This window comes from Lactuca serriola, chromosome 3 (genome assembly GCF_051521515.1).
Source record: "Lactuca serriola cultivar US96UC23 chromosome 3, Lser_US96UC23_V15, whole genome shotgun sequence".
Lineage (NCBI taxonomy): Eukaryota > Viridiplantae > Streptophyta > Magnoliopsida > Asterales > Asteraceae > Lactuca > Lactuca serriola.
The window spans coordinates 60,216,747-60,223,906 of NC_136410.1; the positions used below are offsets into that span (position 1 = coordinate 60,216,747).

The 7,160-nt window shown below is 38.6% G+C and overlaps 1 long non-coding RNA gene across 1 annotated transcript; it reads right to left on the reverse strand.

The window, feature by feature from the left end:
• Window positions 1–327: 327 nt before the first annotated feature.
• On the reverse strand, window positions 328–803 carry LOC145094463 (uncharacterized). The gene is made up of 2 exons (XR_013703363.1): window positions 640–803; window positions 328–541 (listed from the first exon to the last, which is right to left on the reverse strand). It is a non-coding gene; the product is annotated as an uncharacterized LOC145094463 (long non-coding RNA).
• Window positions 804–7,160: the final 6,357 nt, after the last annotated feature.

Consider the following 7,160-nt stretch of genomic DNA (forward strand, 5'->3'; position numbering starts at 1 on the left):
ATAGCACCAATAAATTTGATACTAGTGCTCATACACGCTTTATGCTTGGGTATTCAAACCTATATAAGGATATAAACCTAGCATTTTACCAGTAGTGTTATTAGTCATCTTAATTTCAATGGCTATTTTTAATTGGGGTGATATGAATGAAACACTTCACGACGTTGACCGAAATATTGTACAAGTAAAAAAGGTATGCACACAGACACGAGATTATATGTTCAGAGATTGAGAAATCTGTTTTTTATAGGTTTAATAAGAAATTAATAAATGGAAACGAATTTGCCAATTTTGTTTAACACCTAAATGTAGAGGTACACAAACAGGTTCTTTTTGGAAATTGGATCGGTTTTAATACCAGTTGGGTTTAAGTCAACAAACTCAAAACCGGTTTAAGCTGAAACCTGATCAGATTGAAACTGTATACAAACCGGATCAAAACCCCACTTGTGATGCACTAAATCCGCCACTGTTTGTGTCTTGATTCTCGTTACAGGGGACATAAAGAAGAAGAAATCCCACTCTAATGTGCTTTCTGCAGCTACTTGAATATAAACAATACACAAAACACAAAGTTTAAAAAGACACATAAAGCTGAAAATAGCTAAGTTAAAAACACACAGGGGACAAAAAAGTTACCTGGGAAAAAAACTACCCTCACTTGGATTTTCTGAATTTGCTGTTTGTTGCCAAGATTGCTGTGGGGAGTGTTTTCCTTATATTGACCATTTTACCCTCACTTGGAGTTTCTGGTGTCCTGATATTTTGGTGCCTCGGCTTGAAGTTTGCTTACAATAGAAACTAGAAAGTATATTAACCTCCATGCATGTTGCTTATTATATTAACCTCCATGCTAAATATTTATGCATCAAAGCATGTTTCTGTCAAACCGGTCCCAAACCTATTTTAATGGATAGAACTTTAAACAGGTCCAAACCGACAGTAGGTCTGTTTCAAACCGAACCGATTTCATCCAAACGGGTTTCGGATCATGGTGTCTTTTGTCTAGTTAGCATGTTTGGGATTACTTCTCAAAGTATTTATTGGCTTTTCGAAAAATTAGGAAATCATAGTTTCTTGGAAAAACCCTTTTTTGCCTATAAAGTTTGTGTTTTTGCAAAACAATTTGTTAACTTATTGGCTTTTTGAAAACCCAATAAGCTAATAATTCATTTTAAAAAGAACTCCCGAACACCCACTTGGTAAAGGCGTTTTTCTTTCATCTAGACAAACATAAAGTTCGATTCCTCTTATTACCACTTTTTAAGATACTAACCCAAAAGACTAATAATAACACAATATTTCATAAGATATAATAGTAAAACAAAAATAACAATTTAATGTCCGCCTTTTGGTTCATAATTTTTTTTCTAAAACATTTTAAATTCTAAAATAATTGATTTAAAAAAGAAAATATAGTAAGTTATTCAACAAAATATGTTGTCTCTTGAATCGGTAATATTTGGCTTAATAAATAGTTTTGTTTTTATACAAATATGTCACCGTTATAAAATATGACAAAATATATAAAACTTTTAATAGATAAATTTAAAAGGTCAAAACAATTATTTTATTTTTTAGGAAAATTGTTAGTGTAGCCCAACTATCTTTCGTATATTATTTTAAATGGTCCATCGTGACTATTTTTTGCATTTAAAGGACTTGTACTTGTAATTTTATGGTTTAAAAGGTCACATTTTAACATTTGAAAGGTTCAACTGGTGATAACCATCCTACTAGGATCTTTGTTTATGCCACGTCATTGCCAAGTAGATTAAAGATGTCATGCCATTGCCACATGTGCGTGAGTAGATTAAAGATGCCATGTCTTTGCCACATGCAATAGAGATCAGATAAACCTTTGAGTAAAAGACTCAACCCTAGAAGGGTTGGACTCAAACGAGAGCTTCGCAATAGGGCTAAATCCATCACTCTGAGATTATTTAACATGTGCAACATGTGACTTAGCATATTCATTTAGTAGCTGATCCACATCACTAAGAGTCTCATAAAGCACAAAGTAAGCGACATTCGCGCAACGGAAAAATATAATCAACGCATTACTAATCAATCCATTCTATCCAATTATTTGAAAACCATAATAGCATGCAATTCTAAAAGCTCACAATCAGGCATATAAAGACATCTCTCCTAACATGAAATCCTGAGCAGATCCTTAGCCCTAATCTAACATGCAATTCTCAAGTTTTTTGCAAAAATGTGGCAGTTTTGATAAAAGTTTGTAGAAATGGAGCTCTTTTAATTGTTTTTGTAGAAATGGGTTCTTGGCCCATAAACTCAATACGTAAATGAAAGGAGCCCTTACAAACTTACAACATTGGTCCTTTGTCTTTTAAAATATGTTAAAATTTTATCCTTTTATATTTTTGGAAGATGAGCATGATTCGAAGTTGTAACTTCAGATTTGGACACCTCCAGGCCCCTTAAGTCTAAAGACTTAAGCTTTATCAAGCTTTGGCCATCCTCCATACCCTAAACCTCTTATTTAGCTTAGTATTGGTGTTTTGATCCCTTTGATGCCTTACATGCACGTAAAGTTAGCAACTTTACGTGGTATCTTAGTCCTAAGAGGCTAGATTTGTAGTTTGGGGCCTTAGAGTCGACTGGAAAGGACTAAACACGTTAAGATAGGAAAACTAAACGAGTTGCTTAGCCAACTCGACGAGTTGGATAGGATTTACCCGCCTTCTGGATATTGATTGAACTCGACAAGTGGGTGAGATGACTCGGCGAGTTGATTAGGGTTTTCCCGGTCTTCTGAACACCGAAGAACTCGACGAGTTGTCCCGAGTTTTTCACGACCTTCTGAGATATGAAGGTACTCGACGAGTAAGTAGAAGAACTCGACGAGTTGGGTCAACATGGACTGTTGACCTTGACTGTTGACTTTAACTTTGACCATGGTTGACCAAGTTTGACTTCTGGGGTTATTTTGGTAATTTGGGATTCTAATGGAATCAGTTATATGGTGGTCACATGCAGTTGAGTTTGGAGCTATGAGTTGAGATTCGATTTATCGGTTCAGCACTACTTGAGAGGTGAGTTTTCCTCACTATACTAACAGGGTCGAAGGCACCAATGACAACCCTTTTGGATTGTTATCCTGGTTATCGCATGATGATATGCTTACTGATCTGTTAGATCTGTATCCTGGTATATAGGATGATGTTATGTTTAGTGACCTGTTAGGTCGGTATCCTGGTATATAAGATGATGCTATGATTAGTGATCTGTTAGATTGGTTTGACTGTTTGTACATGCTAGCATTTTATTATTTATGTGTTGATTGTATACTTGGGGGGTGGGTTCAGGCGGTCCTGCTTTGTGCTGTAGGCCAAGATACCCAGGGCGGTTCGGATAGACTAAAGGCCCAATGGGGCATACCAGTCAGGCCGAAGGCCCGGAGAACGGTCAAGGCATGCTGAAGGCTTGGTAGGGCGGACCAAACATGTTGAAGTTTTTGAGAGTGGGTCAGATAGACTAAAGACACGATGAGGGCGGTCCAGTCATATTGTAGACTCTATACACATGTTATTTGTTATGATATCTTTCTGGTTTGTATGGCGTTGGTATTTTGGGGGAACTCACTAAGCTTCGGGCTTTATAGTTTTTAATTTTGTTTCAGGTACTTTGGATGATCGCGGGAAGGAAAAGGCTTGATCGTGCACCTCCTCACATTTTATGATTTTGATTTTCTGGGATACTCTGATATGAAATTATTTTGAAAACATTTTGTAATAAATAATGGTTTTTGGATGCTTGAAAAAGTTTTAATTTTTTATGAATTTGATGGATGTTACACATAATACCCATATCCAAAATGGGTTAAATCTTTTCCTCCCCAAGGCCCGAAGCCTTATGATAACAAATGATCGGGTCACGGCTGCGAATAATGAAGCGATTCAAAACCAAGTGTTACAATTTCTTTCTTAAGTTGCATGACCATTTGACGTGCAGGATGTTGAACTCGGTGATCGCCAAGAAATGGAAAATTTAGGAGATGTAGAATTTTATTTTAGGCTTTTAATTAATTTTTCAGGATTTATATAACTATTGTCTTTAAATTGTAATTGTAGTTCTATGAATTTATTTACCATTTCTAGTAGTTTACTTTTTTTATGAAATTTTTTTAATTTTGGTTTTATTTTGTTTTTAAATTAGTAATTGTTTAATTATTTTTTTAACAAAATTAAATAAATTATGTGGGTTAGGAGGCATGAAAAGAATGAATTTACAAAAGTTATAGGATGACTACCGGGATATAAAATGAGACAAGTCAGGGGAGGCTTATTTATGGTTAACATGTTGCCTTTGATTAACTCACTACAAAACATAATTCTAAGTTTCTAACCATTCCAAATCTTACCTTTGTTTGTTTGCTGTTTGAAGATGGAAATCCTACCATGTTCGTATTGAATTTTATCATGGTGGGAAGTTCACCAAAATTTGAAGTATCATATATATTGATGGGTTTGTGAGATATTACGTTAACTTGGTAGACATAGATGAATTCTCTTGAATGGACTAGACTCTATTGTGACAAAGTACTTAACTTACATTGCTCCACCTGTCATCTACTACCGCATTTATTTTCCCAATGGAGACTAAGATTTTGGACTTCGTGTATTATCTGATGATAATGATGTGTGTAATCTTGCTTGGTACGCAAGTGTGAACAAACTTATCGAAGTCTATAAAAATATTAACTTGCACACTAAAAGGGTTTCGTTTTAATGTAAGTATTAGGTTATCCGGTATGGTGCTCCAAACCACGCGTGAGATCATATGTGGCAACCCAGAAGACGCGTGAGCACCGCCCCAAGCACCGATGGGATTGGCTGTAGAGTGGTCATGGAGACGGACGAAGACGATGCATTTGATTGGTTAGGCAATCTGGTCCCACACATTTTCTCTATTTCTCTCTTTTCTTTTTGCCTCTTCACTACCTATCCATCCACATGTGAACACCATTTCCACAACCTAGTGGATTAGTTGTGGAATGGTAAATTACCTACGTGGCCTCATCTTCATTCATACATCACGCGTGAGGATACCCCTCATATAGCACCCGGTTCCTGGTATGCATTTCATTCAAGTGTTTTTCATGATTTGGACTAAGACTGGGTGAGTTGATGGACAACTCGTCGAGTAGTAGCGACTTAGACCCGGGGGTTAGGTGGCGAACTTGTCGAGTCGGCGGCATGTCTCGACGAGTAGACTCTGGTTGGACAAAACTCTAATCCAAGGGTTTGCACCCTATTTAAATGTCTTATTCAGCCTCCCTCATCCCTTATGCTCTCAGAACCCCCTCGCATCAAACCCTAATCGTTCTTGGTGAAGATCTAAGGCCTTTTGGTGATTCTTGGTGGTTTGTGGTGGCAAGAAGGAAGGAGAAGCTTAAGGAATCAAGAGGTTGGCCAGATGAGTCGAACTTGTGCATCATCTACAGTTCTTGGAAGGTATAAAGTCGACACCTTGCTCCTTCTTGTATTAGATCCCTTTTGGGGAGATTTAGGGCTTTTATAAGCCATTCTTGGTGACCAACCATGATTGCAAGCATGGTGGGAGTTAAGGTTTCAGATCTAGGCTCATTAAAGGGTTAGAAGGCAGAAAGGGACTGCCTTTGCACCCATGGAAAGCCCCATGCAACTCAAGATCTTCTTTTAGGGTCTTTTTAGCTCATAATCCCATGCACACACGTAAAGTTCATAACTTTACGTGCTAGATCAATCTTAGGAGCCTAGATCTATCATTTGGTCAAGTGTTGTACATCAGAAATCGAGAAATGAGACTTGGACAACCTCGACTCGGCGAGTTGTTCTTGGGACACAGTGAGTCTGAGGCTTGACTTCCCTTTTCTGTTAGGGTTCAAAGGAACCAAGTGAGTGTTAGAATGGCCTTAGAAGGGTCCGGGGAAGTGACCCAAAGCATTGGACTTAGCCATAGACCTGGAGTTCATAGGACTCGACGAGTGCATGAGCAGAATCGGCAAGTCCAAGGCAATCTCCCAACTATTGAAGATGAACTCGACAAGTTGTTCATACAACTCGGCGAGTCAAGGTCAGGACTTGTTTGTAGGACAAGTATGAAGTCGACGAGTTGTTCATGCAACTCGACGAGTCGGATGAAGGTTCATTCAAGGTTGTTTTAGAAGGAGAACTCATCGAGTCATTGCTAAACTCGATGAGCAGAAGCGTGAAGAAGGACAGATGAAGGGTAGGGACTCGACGAGTTGGAGGCCTAACTTGGTGAGTTAGGTCAACTAGAAGTTGACTTTGACTTTGACTTTGACTTGGTAAGGGGTAGAATAGTCATTTTACCCTAAGAATAGTTATCAGTGTCTGACTAAGTGTTTTATGGGAATTATAGTTGTAGGATCACCGGAGCAGTAGTCAGACATCTGTCGATCAGCTTTTTAGCAGTCAGCCTTACGAGGTGAGTTACCTTCCAGTAGGGGTGGGTCTAAGGCACCAATGTTGGCCCACCAGTATGTGATTATGGTTGAGATGGTTATCTTTGTGATAATTGTCTAGTTGTTATATCTGTGTTGAGAATGTGTTTAGTAGTAGTAGGGCACGCTAGGGGTGGATAAAACCCATGCATGTATAGTAGTATGATTATGATATGTCATTATGTGACTCAGTATGCTTATGTATGTTATTGTGAAACCAATATGTTATGACCTGTAATATGTAATAGGGATAGGGGTGAAATAGTCCCCAGATACCGGTTGAAAGATACCGAAGGGGAGGTTAGTTCCCAGGTACCGGTTGAAAGATACCAAAGGGGAGAGTAGCTCCCGGTTACCGGTTGAAAGATACCGAAGGGAAGGATAGTTCTCGGTTACCGGTTGAAAGATACCGAAGGGGAGGGTAGCTCTTGGTTACCAGTTGTAAGATACTGAAGGGGAAGGTAGCTCCCAGTTACCGGTTGAAAGATACCGAAGGGGAGGTTAGCTCCCGGTTACCGGTTGAAAGATACCGATGATTATGTGCTATAGGTATGATGGGGGAATTCACTAAGCTTCGTGCTTACAATTTCAGTTTTGGTTTCAGGTACCTCTTCGTCCAAGGGGAAGGAGCCGGTGGTGTAGCAGCGCATCACACACACACACACATGTTTTCCGCATGGAGCTTCCT